The sequence below is a fragment of the Sminthopsis crassicaudata genome, chromosome 6 (genome assembly GCF_048593235.1).
Source record: "Sminthopsis crassicaudata isolate SCR6 chromosome 6, ASM4859323v1, whole genome shotgun sequence".
In the NCBI taxonomy this organism is placed as follows: domain Eukaryota; kingdom Metazoa; phylum Chordata; class Mammalia; order Dasyuromorphia; family Dasyuridae; genus Sminthopsis; species Sminthopsis crassicaudata.
In genome coordinates, this window is record NC_133622.1 from 47,963,160 (window position 1) to 47,977,385 (window position 14,226).

The window sequence follows — 14,226 nt, forward strand, 5'->3', positions numbered from 1 at the left end:
GAAAAATTGTCTGAAGAAAACAACTACTTAAATAATAAAATAAATCAATTGGAAAAAAGATATAAAAGATAACTGAAGAAAATCACACATTAAAATTAGAACAGGGCAAATGAAAGCTAATAATTTTGTGAGGCAGAATGAATCAAACAAGCTAAAAAGAATGAAGAAATGGAAGAAAATGTGAACTACCTCACTGGCAAAAGAGCTGACATGGAAAATACATCTAGAAGATATCATTTAAAATTATTGGCCTATCTGAAGGCCATCACCAAAAAAAGAGCCAGAAAAATCATTCTTAAAGAGATCATAAAAGTGCTCCAATATTATAGAAATAGAGAGGGAAATACTCATTGAAAGAATCCAGCATTTACCTTAGAAAAGAGATCCCAGAAGAAAAACTCCAAGGAGCATTGTTGCAAAATTCTAGAACTACAATAAATAATGTAAGCTGCCAGACAAAAACAATTCATATCAAGGAGCAACAGTGGGCATTACCCAGGATTTGCAGCTTCTATAATAAAGGATCAGGGGCATGGAATACAACATTTCTCAAGGCAAAGTAACTGGGGTTACAACCAAGAAGTAACTACTCAGTGAGATCAGCATCATCTTTCAGAGAGGAGATGGAGCTTCTGTGAAGTAAGACATTTTCAATCATTTCTACTGAAAAAACAGAACTAAACAGAAAATTTAATCTACAAACACAGGACTCAGGAGAAACATAGAAAGGTAAACAAAGAAACAACATATTTAAAGGTTAAACTGCTTATCTCCCTAGATGGGAAAACAATATTTATAACTCTTGAGAACTGTATCTATCACTGGGACAAATTGGAGCATCACATAAAGTGAGGATGTGGCTATGAATGGACTCTGGTGTGATGACATCAAAGAAAAGAAAAACATTAAGGGGTAGGAAACAGGACTATACTGGAAAAAGAGAAAAGTAAAGGTATAATGGGACAATTATTTCACATGAAGTACAAAAGAATTAACAAAATGGAGGGAAAGTAGAGAGGTGGTTGAGTATCGTATGAAGCTTGATCTCATCAGTTTTGGCACTAAGAGGGAATAATCTAAGCATTATTTATCTAAAAACCGTACAAAAACCAGTATTTATAATGAGAGAAACTGGATGTATTCCTATTATGATAAGGAGTAAAACAAGGATGCCCATTATTAATTCAACATTGTATTAGAAATGTTGGCTTTAGCAATAAGAAAAAAAAAAAGAAAATAATTAGAATAGACAATGAGGAAATAAAACTATTACTATTTGCAGATGATATGTTGATATACTTAGAGAATTCTAGAAAAGCATCCAAAAACCTATTGGAAACAATTCACAGCTTTAGCAAAGTTGCCAGATATAAAATAAATTCACACTTGTCATCAGCATTTTAATATATTATTGACAAAGCCCATCAGCAAAAGATAGAAAGAGAAAATCCATTTAAAATTAGCATTTAAAAATACAATACTTGGGGGTTTAACTGACAAGAGAAACTCAAGAACTTTATGAATATAATTACAAAATATTTCTCACACAAGTAAAATTAGATCTAAAAATTGGGAAAATGTCAATTGATCATGGCTAGGCTAATCTAATAAAATAAAAATGACAATTCTGCCTAAATTGTTCTACTTGTTCAGTGCCATACCCATCAAAATGCCAAAAATTATTTTATTGAACTAGAAGAAAATAATAAGAAAATTCATCTGGAAGAACAAAAAGTCAAGGATATCAAAGAAATTAATGACAAATAATAGAAAAGATGTTGGTTTAGCAGTACCAAATCTAAAAGTACATTATTAGGCAACAGTAATCAAAATCATTGGGTAATGGCTAAGAAATTGAGTGATAGATTATTGAATAAATTAGATACATAGAACAATAAAGACCTGTAGCAATCTAGTATTTGATACATTGCCAAACTCCATCTTCTGGTATAAGAACTCACTATTTGACAAAAATTGCTGGGAAAACTGGAAAATAATGTCAGAAAATCATCATAGTCCTATATCTCACAGCCCATACCAAAAGAAGATCAACTTTGAGACATGATTTGGCCATAAAGAATGATACCATAAACAAATTAGGAGAACAAGAGATATGTCACCAATCAGATCATTGGAAAAGAGTGGAATTTATGAACAAAATATTAAACTAAAAAGGTTTTGCAAAACAAAAGCAATATAAACAAGATTAAAAGGAAAGTACAAAGTTGGGGGAAAAATCTTTACAGCCAGTATTTGTGATAAAGGTTTCATTTCTAAAATACATAAAGAAATGTGTCATATTTATAGGAATACAAGTCATTCCCCAACTGATAAGTGCTCAAAGGATATGAACAGACAATTTTCATATGATTAAATTAAAACCATTTACAGTTACATGACAAAAATACTGAGGTACCAGCTCATACCTCTCAGGTTGGCTAAGGAAAAGATAATGGTATATGTTGTAGGAGTTGTGGAGACACAAACATTATTGGTAGAGTTTGAAATGATCCAACCATTCTGGAGACCAATCTGAAGCTATGCCCAAAGGGCTACAAAACTTTGCAGCCTTTTTGACCCAGCAAGGCAATTACAGTGTCTCTACCCCATGGATATCATAAAGGAAAGAAAAGGACCCACATATGCAAAAATGATTGTAGCAGCTCTTGTTGTGGTAACAAAGAATTTAAAAAATGAGTGGATACCTATTAATGAGTGGAATGGCTGAACAACTTGTGGTACATGAAGGTAATAGAATATTTTTGCTCTATAAAAAATGATAAACAAAATGATTATAGAAAGACTTGAAAAGCTTTACCTGAACTAATGTTGAATGAAACAATCAGAATCAGGAATACATTGTACACAATAATAGCAAGAATGTGCAAAAGTCAACTATGAAAGACTTAGTTCTTCTCAGCCATTCAGTGATCTAAAATAATCCAAATAGACTTGGGACAGAAAATGCCACCTGAAAGCAGAAAAATTTCTAAAGACATTGAATGCAAATCAATCCATGCTATGTTCAACTTCTTTTTTCTCTTATGTTTTTCTCTTTTGCTCTGATTTTTCTCTCCCAACATGATTCATAAAGCAATGTGTATTAAAAATAAATAAACTTACTACAATAAAAAAGTAAAAAAAAAGTACAATTGGTAAAAATACCAATTAATAAAAATAGAACATAAAAATGAAAACACAGTATCCATGTCCAGTGCCTAAAAGTTGAAATATTACTCAAATCCATATACCAGGGCACATGATAATATATATCATATATAATAATAACATATGTGTGTTTTTGTGTTACATGCTAAAATATGTATTTGGATGATTTGAGTAAGATACCTTTAACATCAATTGAAGCATAAAACAGTAAGACATGAGGTCAACATAATTGCTTGCTAGTGACATAAATCAATATTAGTAGAGAATTGAAGTTGAAGATCATTTTCCTATTTACGCATCTTTATTCAATTTGGTCTCAAAGGGAAGAATCAAAAGCAATATATAAAGAAGTTGAAAATAGAAAAATCAACTTTGGTATCAGGAAAAAAAAAAACATTCATATAATTAGAGCTTTCCAAAAGAGAATGGATTATCTCTTGAAGCAGAGGTAGTTCCTTCTTTTTGAATATTTTTAAGCAGTGGTCATCTACTTGTAATATTATAAGATCTAATTGCAATATTATAAGATAAATTACTTTTATCTGTGGACTAAATATTGAGGAACCTCCTAAATCTCACATTCTTTGATTCTGTTATTCATGTACTCAGAAATTTGCTAATATACAGAAAGTGGTATAATATAGTCAAAGAAATTCTAGCTCCAGATATATAAAAATATAGGCATTAATTCAACCAGTATTTTGGTATTTGCAATACTAAGTAAATCTCTAAATTTCTTTGAGCCAATTCATTTATTTTAGTGTAAAGGTACATGCTACTTTCCTCACAAAGCAACTGAATGGATACATATGAAAGTTCTCTTTAAAAGTTGTTAAATGCTACATATATATATATATATATATATATATATATATGATATTATTACTAATTACTAATTATCATAATGAATAATCATTATCAATCTCAGAGAATGTGCATTTTTAGAAATATAATATCTTAGTCTAAAGCATTGGTTTTTTAATTATGAAACCTAAAATAAATATCAAGAAAATAAATGTTTCTCTTCAATCTAAAACCACACTACAAATTAGCCACCTCGTCATTGTAACTATTCACATTTTAAAATTTTAAGTACAGAAACATAGCAAAGATTAATGATTTCATCTATGTAGAGGACTCCATTTCTACAAAACCTTTTCACAAGATCTGTGGAATTTATCTCAGGCACAGGGATGTTAAGGGACTTAAAAGACTCCAAATAAAAAGAAAGAATTAAAATCCAAATCTTCCTGATTTCTATCTACTTTTAAAATCTGCCTCTGAACTTGAAAACATTCAAAAATATTTTAATCAAAACAAATCACTGATCAGACCATAAGTTACCTCAAAGGTATAATAGCTTAGAGCAGAACATTCAAGGAATGCCATTTACTTTTAACAATATGTTGTGTTTTGTTTTGTTTTCAGCAATTTCCTTTCTACTAGGAAAGGGGAAGAAAAAATGAATTCTTCATCATGAAGCAAAAACACTAAACATTGCAAGACTGTTTTCCAAAGCAAAGACAACAGCAATGAATAATTTAGGAAAAGAAAACAAAATATTTATATATTAGTAGATACATATAAAGATATATCACATAATAACAGATTTTACATCTTTTAAAAATGATTTTTATTTAAAATAGAAGTGCAAATGATGAATTATTTCCACATTTAATTTAAAACTTATGTAAGGTCAATGTGGTTCAGAAATAAATTTGAATTTAAAGAGTTTGGGATTTAGTTAATATTAATTTTGCCTTATATAAACATTAGAGGCAGGTAAGTGGTACTTTGAATAGAGAGCCAATCCTAGAATCAGCAAAATATCAGTTTAAATTAGGCCTCAAACATTAAATAGCTTTGTAAATTTGGACAAGTCACTTGACCGTGTTTGCCTCAGTTTCCTTATCTGTAAAATAAGCTGGACAAGGAAATTGCAAACCAGTTCACTAACTCTGCTCAGAAAACCCTCAAAGTGGTCACAAAAAATCAGACATGACTGAGATCAACTAAACTCTAAATTTCTAAACTTTTCTAATATGGCTAGATTCATAGCTACACTAAGTTCCATATTAATTCTTCCTTTTTGCATTTAGGGTCATTAATTTTTAGCATTGTAAAATATTCCTTTATCTTCCATCTCACAATTTGTTAGCAGGTCATTCAATTTGTGGGTAATCAATACATTTTAATGTATTAATTATGGGAAATTAATTAATATAGTAAAGATCTATTTCACCAAAAAAGAACATGAGGCAAAATGAAGCTTATTTTTTTCCTATTTTTTAGGTTTACTTGAAAAATAGAGTCAGAAAAAAAAGAAAAACAGAAAAAGAATACAAAACAAAAGAGAACATTGTCATGTGCCCAGCAGAACATCAGGGATAATTCAAAATATATAGCACCAAATTACCAGATCAAGAAAGTGTGTGTGTGTGTGGTGTATGTGTACATATATATGTATATGTGTGTATATATATATGTACATATATATATGCATGTATATATATATATGTGTATGTGTATATGTATAGACATACACACACACACACACACACACACATATATATATATATATATATATATATATATATATATATTAGTAGAAGCTTTATTTATGAATGTCCATTTTTCCTTTACTACTTTGTAAATTGTTCTTTCATTCTCTGCTGTGCACCTTATTTACTTATTTCTTTTTTCCCCTTTTCATCCCCTCCACCATGCTCCAAGCAAACTACAGTTAAATATATATATACATATATAGCAAAGTTTAGTTTTACTCCTTCATTAGTACTTGTATTTTGGTACAATACCATAACACCATGTTACAATCAGATATCTGGTATGCTCAATAATGTTGTTTTGCACTATGGCATTTTAGTAATTTAATGTAATTCAATGATTATTTATTAAATTCTTCTAGATTCACCGTCCTCCATGAGACCAGAGATAGAAAAATAAAGAAAAAACTGAGTGACCTTAAGGAGCTTATATTATTTTTGGATCCTAAAATATATTATTGCACACAAACTCACTTTTGAGAGGGTAGTAGGAGAGTGCCCTAAGTGAGAGAACAGGGAAAGTCCTCACATAGGAAGTGGTATCTGAGACATGCTATGAAAGCAACTAAGGATACATTTGAATATCTATAATGCATGAAAAGAAGTAAAACAAACATAGTCATAAAGCATTTTTGTTGGACAACTAGGTGATGCAGGAATGAAGTCTGGACCTGGAACAAAAAATACCTTAGCACAAAATTCAGAGACTTTTTAGGTGTGATAACTTACTTAATCTTTTTACCTCATGTTCCCTATTAGAAAAATGGAGATAAGAGTAGCATCTATTAGGGTTGTTGTAAGGATTAAATGAGATAATATTTGTAAAACACTAAGCAAAGCATTGGAATATAATAGATGCTACATAAATGGTAGGCATAATTTTGTTGTTGATTATTAATTAAGACCTTCCCAATCATTGTTTTGAGTACTGAGGAATAGAAAAAAAAAACTGAAATAGCTCTTTCCTCAAGGTATTTATTGTATATTAGGAGAATATACAGTATACATCAATATGTATATTGATATATCTAGATATCAATCTTGTTGCTTAATCATTTCAGTCTCATTTGATTATTTATGATCCTTTTTGGTGTTTTCTTAGCAAAGATACTGGTAGTGTTTTGCCATTTTCTGATCCAGTTCATTTTATAGAGGAGGGAACTGAGGCAAACAGGGTGAAGTCACTTGGCTAGAGTCACATAGCCACTAAGTGTCTGAAGCCAGATTTGAACTCATGAAGATGAGTATCCCTAACTCTAAGCCCAGTGATCTATCCAATGTGCCATTTAGCTGTCCCATATATATTTAGATATATAAAATATGCACAATATAAATAAAAAACATGATTAACATGATTTAATTGGGGAAGGAGACATGAGAAATTGAGTTGATCAGAAAATATCTTTAAAAATGTACTGCATTTAGGTTTTGAAAGAAGCTAGGATTTCTGAAGTTATACATTACAGATAAGAAAAATGGGGGGGGGAAACAGAGATTGAAGGTGAAAGGTTGTGTATATGAGAGAGCAATTAGGGAAGTCTGTCTTGTGTATAGAAACTAAAGTAAAAGGGATGAGGAATTAAATAAAATAAATTTAGAACTTCTGACTGAAATCAGACTGGGAATGGGTTCCAGTGAAAAATAGAGAAGTTTAAATTAAATTCTAAAAGAAATAGGGAGCCACTGAAGCTTCCTTGGACAAAGTTAGACCCATACTTTAAGAACATTACTTTAAGAGAGGCCAGGGTGACCTATAATGCATGTCACTTGGTTAGCGATTCAGATTTTTCCTAGAACTAACACCTGAATTGGTCCATGAAAGCCAACTTGATTTCCTCTCAGTGAAATGACAAGAAAGTTAAACACACTGAGCAGTTAATGAAATTTATAATTTCGCTAGTTTTGCAAACTCCGTAACAGATAAATACTGAGTAATTTCCTAAAATACACAAGCTAAGTAATTGTCAGAGGGAAGAATTGTCTTCCTGATTGCAAGTAAGGCATTCTTTTCTTATAGTAGATTACCCTCTAATACTACAAATTGTGCATTTGTTTCTCACATATAGGGAAAATTTAGAAATCCGAATAACAAGAGAACCATAGATTAATTTCACCCAGGAAAACCGCCTTCCTGATCATGCACACTTTTCTGACAGGTCAGTATTACATATTTGCTAAATTACAATCTCATCAAAGAATCTTCTTTTCATATTGAGAAATAAGGGATACTTTTTAAGCAGTTATAACTAACCATTGAAATATGTTCACAGATAAGAATATGTGTACTTGTTTCTATAAAAATTTAACCATTGTTTGTCATTTTGAAAAAAGGAAGAGGGCACTTATACTTACCCTAGTGGAAAGAGAGCATTAGTGACATTTTCATTATAAGATAATGTGAACATTTTATCTGTGCTATTGAATGGGTCTTGCCTATCTTCCATTAGGATGTACAGATGGTAAATTAACTACAGAGAAATTTTTACAAGGGTTCATTCATTTAAATAGAAATACATTGAAACTTTTAAGAAACCAAATAAAAACAAAAGTGAGATAAAGGGTGTTATATTTCTACTCTTTTCCTGGAGCTTTCTTTGTGGTAGAAAACTCATGATATAATGCAAACCTAAAATAACTTGTTAATTTCTATCTCTGATTATGAAGAAAACTCTAAACCACTGTTGAACCATTAGAAAAACATTAGATTGAAGGTTATGTCATCTATTACTAAAAATGTAATTTTGTATACAGCCTCTATAAGGTCTCAGATTTGACCTGTATGGTTTGATTTCAAATGACTGTCCATCAACCCCTTCTGTACTATTAAGTAATTAAGGGCAGATAATAAATCACAAAAATACAATAGGCTGTTTCCTTGGTTTTACATTAGAGCTATGTGATTAAAAGTTAGCTGAAACCAAAACCAAAACCAAAAACAAAAACAAAAAAACAAAAAACAAAACAAAAAAAAAAACAATCAGGTTATGTTTTCTACTAGGAAACATCATTAGGGTAATACTCAATTTCTCTGATTTCCTATAAATAATAGGACAGGTTTTTTCACATCCATTATCAAAAATGATGATGACTACTACTAGCCCTTCAGTAATAACTGTCATTATGATCACCACTATGAATGCGTTTTTATAAACAGATTGTTTTTACCTATAAACTGCTCATGATATTTCCACAAATTGAATTTCTCACATTAGGGTTGTTAACAAGAAATCAAAATTTCAAGAAAGTAGCAATTGATATTTAGACAACAAAATGATCATCCAGTGGAGATGAGAAGGAAAAGGAAGTGGAAATCATGTGTGGGGAAAAAGTTTATAGGAAGTGCTGGCAAGTGAGTGAATAAACCCCTACAAGATGGTCCGGTTTTTCTTTGCTCTTGTGTGAGTGATGGCTTTTGTGAGTGGAATAGGAAAATCTTTCCATTTTTGGACAATTAACAGTATTAGGAATTTTTTTTCTGTCATCAAATATACATTTCCAATCTTTGTACCTGAACTGACCATTTTGGGGATGGGCGTAACAAATCTATTCCTTTCTCTGTATGGTGAAACTTTACATCCCTATCATATTCTTATTAGTCATTTTTTTTAATTTATAGGCAAACATTCCAGTTCTTTGAAATGATTCCTAATATCTTTTCTCTCACTCACTTTCCCATAGCTTTGGAGTCATGAGTAGAACAAGTAAGACACAGAAATGAGATCAATGATACTTGAACGTTTCAAAGGTCAATATACTATCCAAGACGGATGACCCTGAGTTGAATATCACAACAGAAAATATTGGACAACAGGGAAAAGAGAAAACATGAGGATACTAAATATGTGGGTTGAGGGAGACACAGATATAGAAAAGCATAGAAAACAAATGAGGGTAAAAAACAAGCTAATTTTATATGCTAAAGCACATGATTCAATTCAACTTAACAAATATTTTAAAGCATTGTACTATGTATAGAGTGGGGAGAAGCCTTGGGGAGTAATTAGAGAGCTGGCTTTGGAGTTTACCTTTGATATTTATTAACTGTGTGACCTTAGGCAGGTCACATTAGCACTCTGCACTCTAGGGATCACTATAAGACTGCAAATTTTAGAACATTAACTCAAATACTGTGGTTAAAAAAAAAAGTATTTCCCTATAGGTTTGAACAAAATTGATACTTAAATGAAGACATTTAGGAGCAAGTAGGTGGTGCAGTGGATAGAGTGCCAGATCTGAAGTCAATCAAATTATCTTTTGCAGTTCAAATCCGGCTTCAGACTCATTTGTAAAATTAGCTGTAAAAGAAAAGAATAAATCATCTAGTATCTTTGCAAAGAAAACTCCAAATGGGGTTATGAAGAGTTAGACACAACCCAAATGACTGAAAAACAACATAAAAGAACAACCAGAAACATGTGTAAGACTGCTAGGCTGCAGAGATGGAAGATTAAAAACAACATAGTTCTTGATCTCTAGGAACTTACAAATGTAGAGTTTATAATTAGAGATAGTTTAGCATCAGTCATATGTAATTTCTTACACATTGAATGCTTTTTTTAAACATATTATGGAATTTATGGGTCTCTTCACTGATGGCAAATATTTGAAGATCTTGGCAGCTTCTTGTATATTGTTAAGGGCTTTTCATCAAATTCTTTCAACGTGATGTTTAACATGCTTTTTAGATTTCCTTATTGTTCTGTCTTTTTATATTTTCCTCTTGGAATGAGATTGAGAAAAGAAAATGAGAAATAATAAATGGAGACTAACAACAATAGAAGAACTGAAGCCAAGTTGGGTTGCCTTTCATCTATCATCTGTACATATAGACACACACACACACAGAGGTAGATATATATTTTTCTATTTGTTTCAATCAAAACATGACATGTTTTTTTGATGTTGATTTAACTCCCTTTCCCAACCATGCAGTGTATCATCCCAAAAAGAACAAGCAATATGTTCAGTGATAATTAAGCCTCTGAAACTAAAAGTGTAATGGAATCATATTCAAGTTACAAAGAAATATATCATTCATACATATAGTTTGTATGCTAAAGTTGCCTAAGCAGTATTCATAATACATAATGATGTATTGATTGGTTTGACTGATAAACATATAAATTAGCTCAGTACTTCTGTTAAAAAGTGGAAAAATCACTTAGAAGCCATGAATGAATACATCACTAAAAGATCCCCAAATTTACTATACTTAAAGATAACTCATTTGTATAGCTTTGCTTTTGTGCACTCCTTGACATCATACCAGAGGGAATGATTTGGTAGAGAGAATTAAGACCATCTTCAAAACCCTGAAATGCTGATCATACAAATTGAACCATTATCAGTGCAGGAGACTGAATTTCTGTTGTGGTTTACTCCTGCATGTATTTATTGATTGCCTGATTCTATTTCCTGCTTTGTCCTCTATGTCCCACATTTCTTTAGCCTCCCTCCCTTTCTTCTGGACAGAAACCTTGTGTATAATATATTTGCTTTACTTCATGCACCAAGTGCTCCTGGAACTACTCTGAGATAGAACATTTAGGCCTGCTTTTTTAACTTCCTTTAGTTATTCTATAAGGCCATATACTCTTCAGTAAGCTATAATGAAAAATAAACTGCTTAGTATTTCTTCTCCTTGGAAAATGAAAATAGTTCACTTTACTTTCTTTATGTGTCTAATTATTACACATATAACTTTCCATGTTGGGAAGTATGCATTAAAAAGTAGTTACAAAGCTAATTTATGTCTAGTGGGAAAGGTTATTTAACAAGATTTTGATAAAGTCTTTCAGAGTTTGGTTCATCTTCTCATCAGTCAGTAAATCACCACCTTAATCTTCTAGCACTGTGATGGCATTAGTTGAACTGGCTTCTGTAAGCCTACATGGTAATAATTTTTTCTTACTTTCTCCCTTGACTCAAAGTAATTTTCCTTGAATCAAGGCAGCACCAACTTAGCTTTACTATTATATATCTTATTAAGCTCAAATTTCATTTGAATCAGAGCCTGTTCAATTTATAATGATTTATCCCTTGAGAAAACACTTTCTACTGTAATATCCTTTTCAAAGAATGATTATTTTCTGGCTTGAACTTGTTGCCTATGTGAAGCAAAGTCAATTATCCTTGCCCTCATACAAACCTTGAAAAGCTTCCACACAATAGTCTTGAAGTAGGCTGATTTAAGATTAGGCCATAGAACATTTGAAAGTTTTTCATCATGAAATAAATTGTTATGATGGTACACAGAAATGAAATCTTATGACTTGGATCTCTAAAAGGTAGAAGTGCCTAAATAGAGAAATGTGAGATGTATTCTTTATTTGATATTGTTAATTAGTTGCCAGTTTATCTTCTAGGAAATTATTTATTTGACTTACATAAAGATGATGTCTCCTGTTAATCTGATTATTCTTTGATTTCCTTCTGCCAGATTTTTTCTCCTCTTCAATATTTGTGTTCCACATTTGTTAGTCTTTCTCTTCTTCTGAGAAATTCTCACCTATGGGTTCACTTTTTTCAAATTTGTGAATTCAAAAAGACTGCATAGAAAATTGTATATTCTGACAAAATATTTAGTCTTTATTTCTTTTTATTTATTTCTTTTTTTTTTATTCCTTGAAGAATTTCCTTTTGTCCTTGGCCTCTTAGAATTCCCTTAAAACACTATTTTGTCAGGTTTTATTTAGTTCATTTAATTTGTCTTTTGAGATTCAGAAGATAATTTTGTATTCTTTTTGAGGAATTAGTAAACTTCATTGTTACTAATATAATGGTCCTCTCTGTTGATATATTTATTTATTATCTGAATTTTTCATGAGTTTTTTTTTTCTTCTTGAGGGATTTAGTTTCTTATTTCTTTTATTTATATATTCTCCTCACTCTTTGATTAGCCTTCATTTGCTGGTAGGTATAGATCTGGGCCTCAAAGCTGCTTTAGCTTCCTCCCACATTGAGGAATTTTAATGTTCATTTACCTGGGTCTTTTCCCTAATGAACTTCTGGGGAGACACATGTCATCTGCAAGATTTTTATCCTCTTTCTTTCTGGCCTGATGAAAATGTTTATGCTGGTTTCTGCCTCAATTCCTACTTTGACTCTTCTTATGTTACTGAGACAAATTAGCATTTGACACTTTTTTTTTTTTAATTTGGGAGAGATTAGGGAGGATTTTCCATACAAAATCTCTGAAGCCTTGGGAAACTAAGGCATAAGAACTAACTCAAGCAGAGATATCACAGTACTTCTCCCACAACTGTTTTCTTCTCAAATGATTAAGAAGAGTCAGTGTCTGCTTACTCAAGTCTCTAAATTAGGAGGTGATGTTAATAACACCTCCAAGTACAGACTCATGAGTCAATTGTTGTCTATTTTCTGGGAACTAGAGTCTTCTGGGAGAGTTGCTATGGGAAGTTAGAATTTTCCAGTGTTAATGTGTGAAGATGTTACCTTGTCAAGGTTTTCTTTTTTCTATGCTATGGACTCATATTACCATTATTTGAAGAGGGTGTGTTAAGAATCAATAGAGCCTGTGAAAATGTCTGGTTTTAATCTTGTTGGTCTTATGACTCAGACACATTTTAAATAATACCTAGCTATGTTACTCCTTAACTATCTCTAGTTTGAATGATAAAAAAAAAATACAGATATTCCTCTACAAATATTACATCCTTATTTATTTGGTTTATGTAATACAAATTCTCATGACTTTTAGTAATTTAAACAAAGAAGGGCCACTAGTTTTGATCGTTATATCCTAATGTTTATTTGGATTGTGAACAACTACCATGGCCAAAATCTTAATGAAATTTGTTTCAACACTAGTTCTTTATGAGTTGTACAGATCCAAACTGAGTAAATAAGATACTTCCATTTTAATATGTGACTTTATAAATACCCCCAAAGGTAAGTTACTTTTGAGAGGGTAATTTAGATCTACTCAGATAAATACATTAAATTACCAGTTATCACCTTAAAGTTCATTGGTAGTTATTTACCAGCAGGATGACACAATAGGTTTTTAAAGAGTACCTGGATTTTCCACATATGTCTACTTTGCTAAAGGACAAGGCTTATACCAGGATTTGGCATGCGAAATACAAAACACAGATAAGTAAGTGAATTTCATCATTCTGGACAGAGTAGTCAAATATTAAAAGCTATATAAGTTCCTTTCCATGATTTCATTAAGCTTTATATTCAATTGAAATTTAATGCAATGAGTAGCAATACTTGAGCTCAAGAACAATTTCAGAATGTTTTTCTATGAACTAGTCACATCATATTACAAGTTGAACATCATCAGAAAACAGACCTTATTAGATGATCTCACCCGAAGGGCAAACAAGCATAGTTTCCAGATGCCTGGGGAACTGGTTTCTTTCCTTCTTTTTCATTTATTTGATTGATTTGTAAAATAGACATAATTTCATGGTTTTAAAATTCCAGTACAGATATTTGAAGGAAAATGTGACCAATTGCTGTATTT

At 31.3% G+C, this 14,226-nt stretch overlaps 1 long non-coding RNA gene across 1 annotated transcript in view; it reads left to right on the plus strand.

Moving 5' to 3' along the window:
* The first annotated feature begins 481 nt into the window (after positions 1-481).
* LOC141548027 (uncharacterized) overlaps positions 482-14,226 on the plus strand; it is a 99,926-nt gene continuing 86,181 nt past the window's right edge. Inside the window, exons 1-2 of the long non-coding RNA XR_012483723.1 lie at positions 482-729; positions 7,799-7,888. This is a non-coding gene — a long non-coding RNA (uncharacterized LOC141548027). The remainder of the gene's footprint in view (positions 730-7,798; positions 7,889-14,226) is intronic.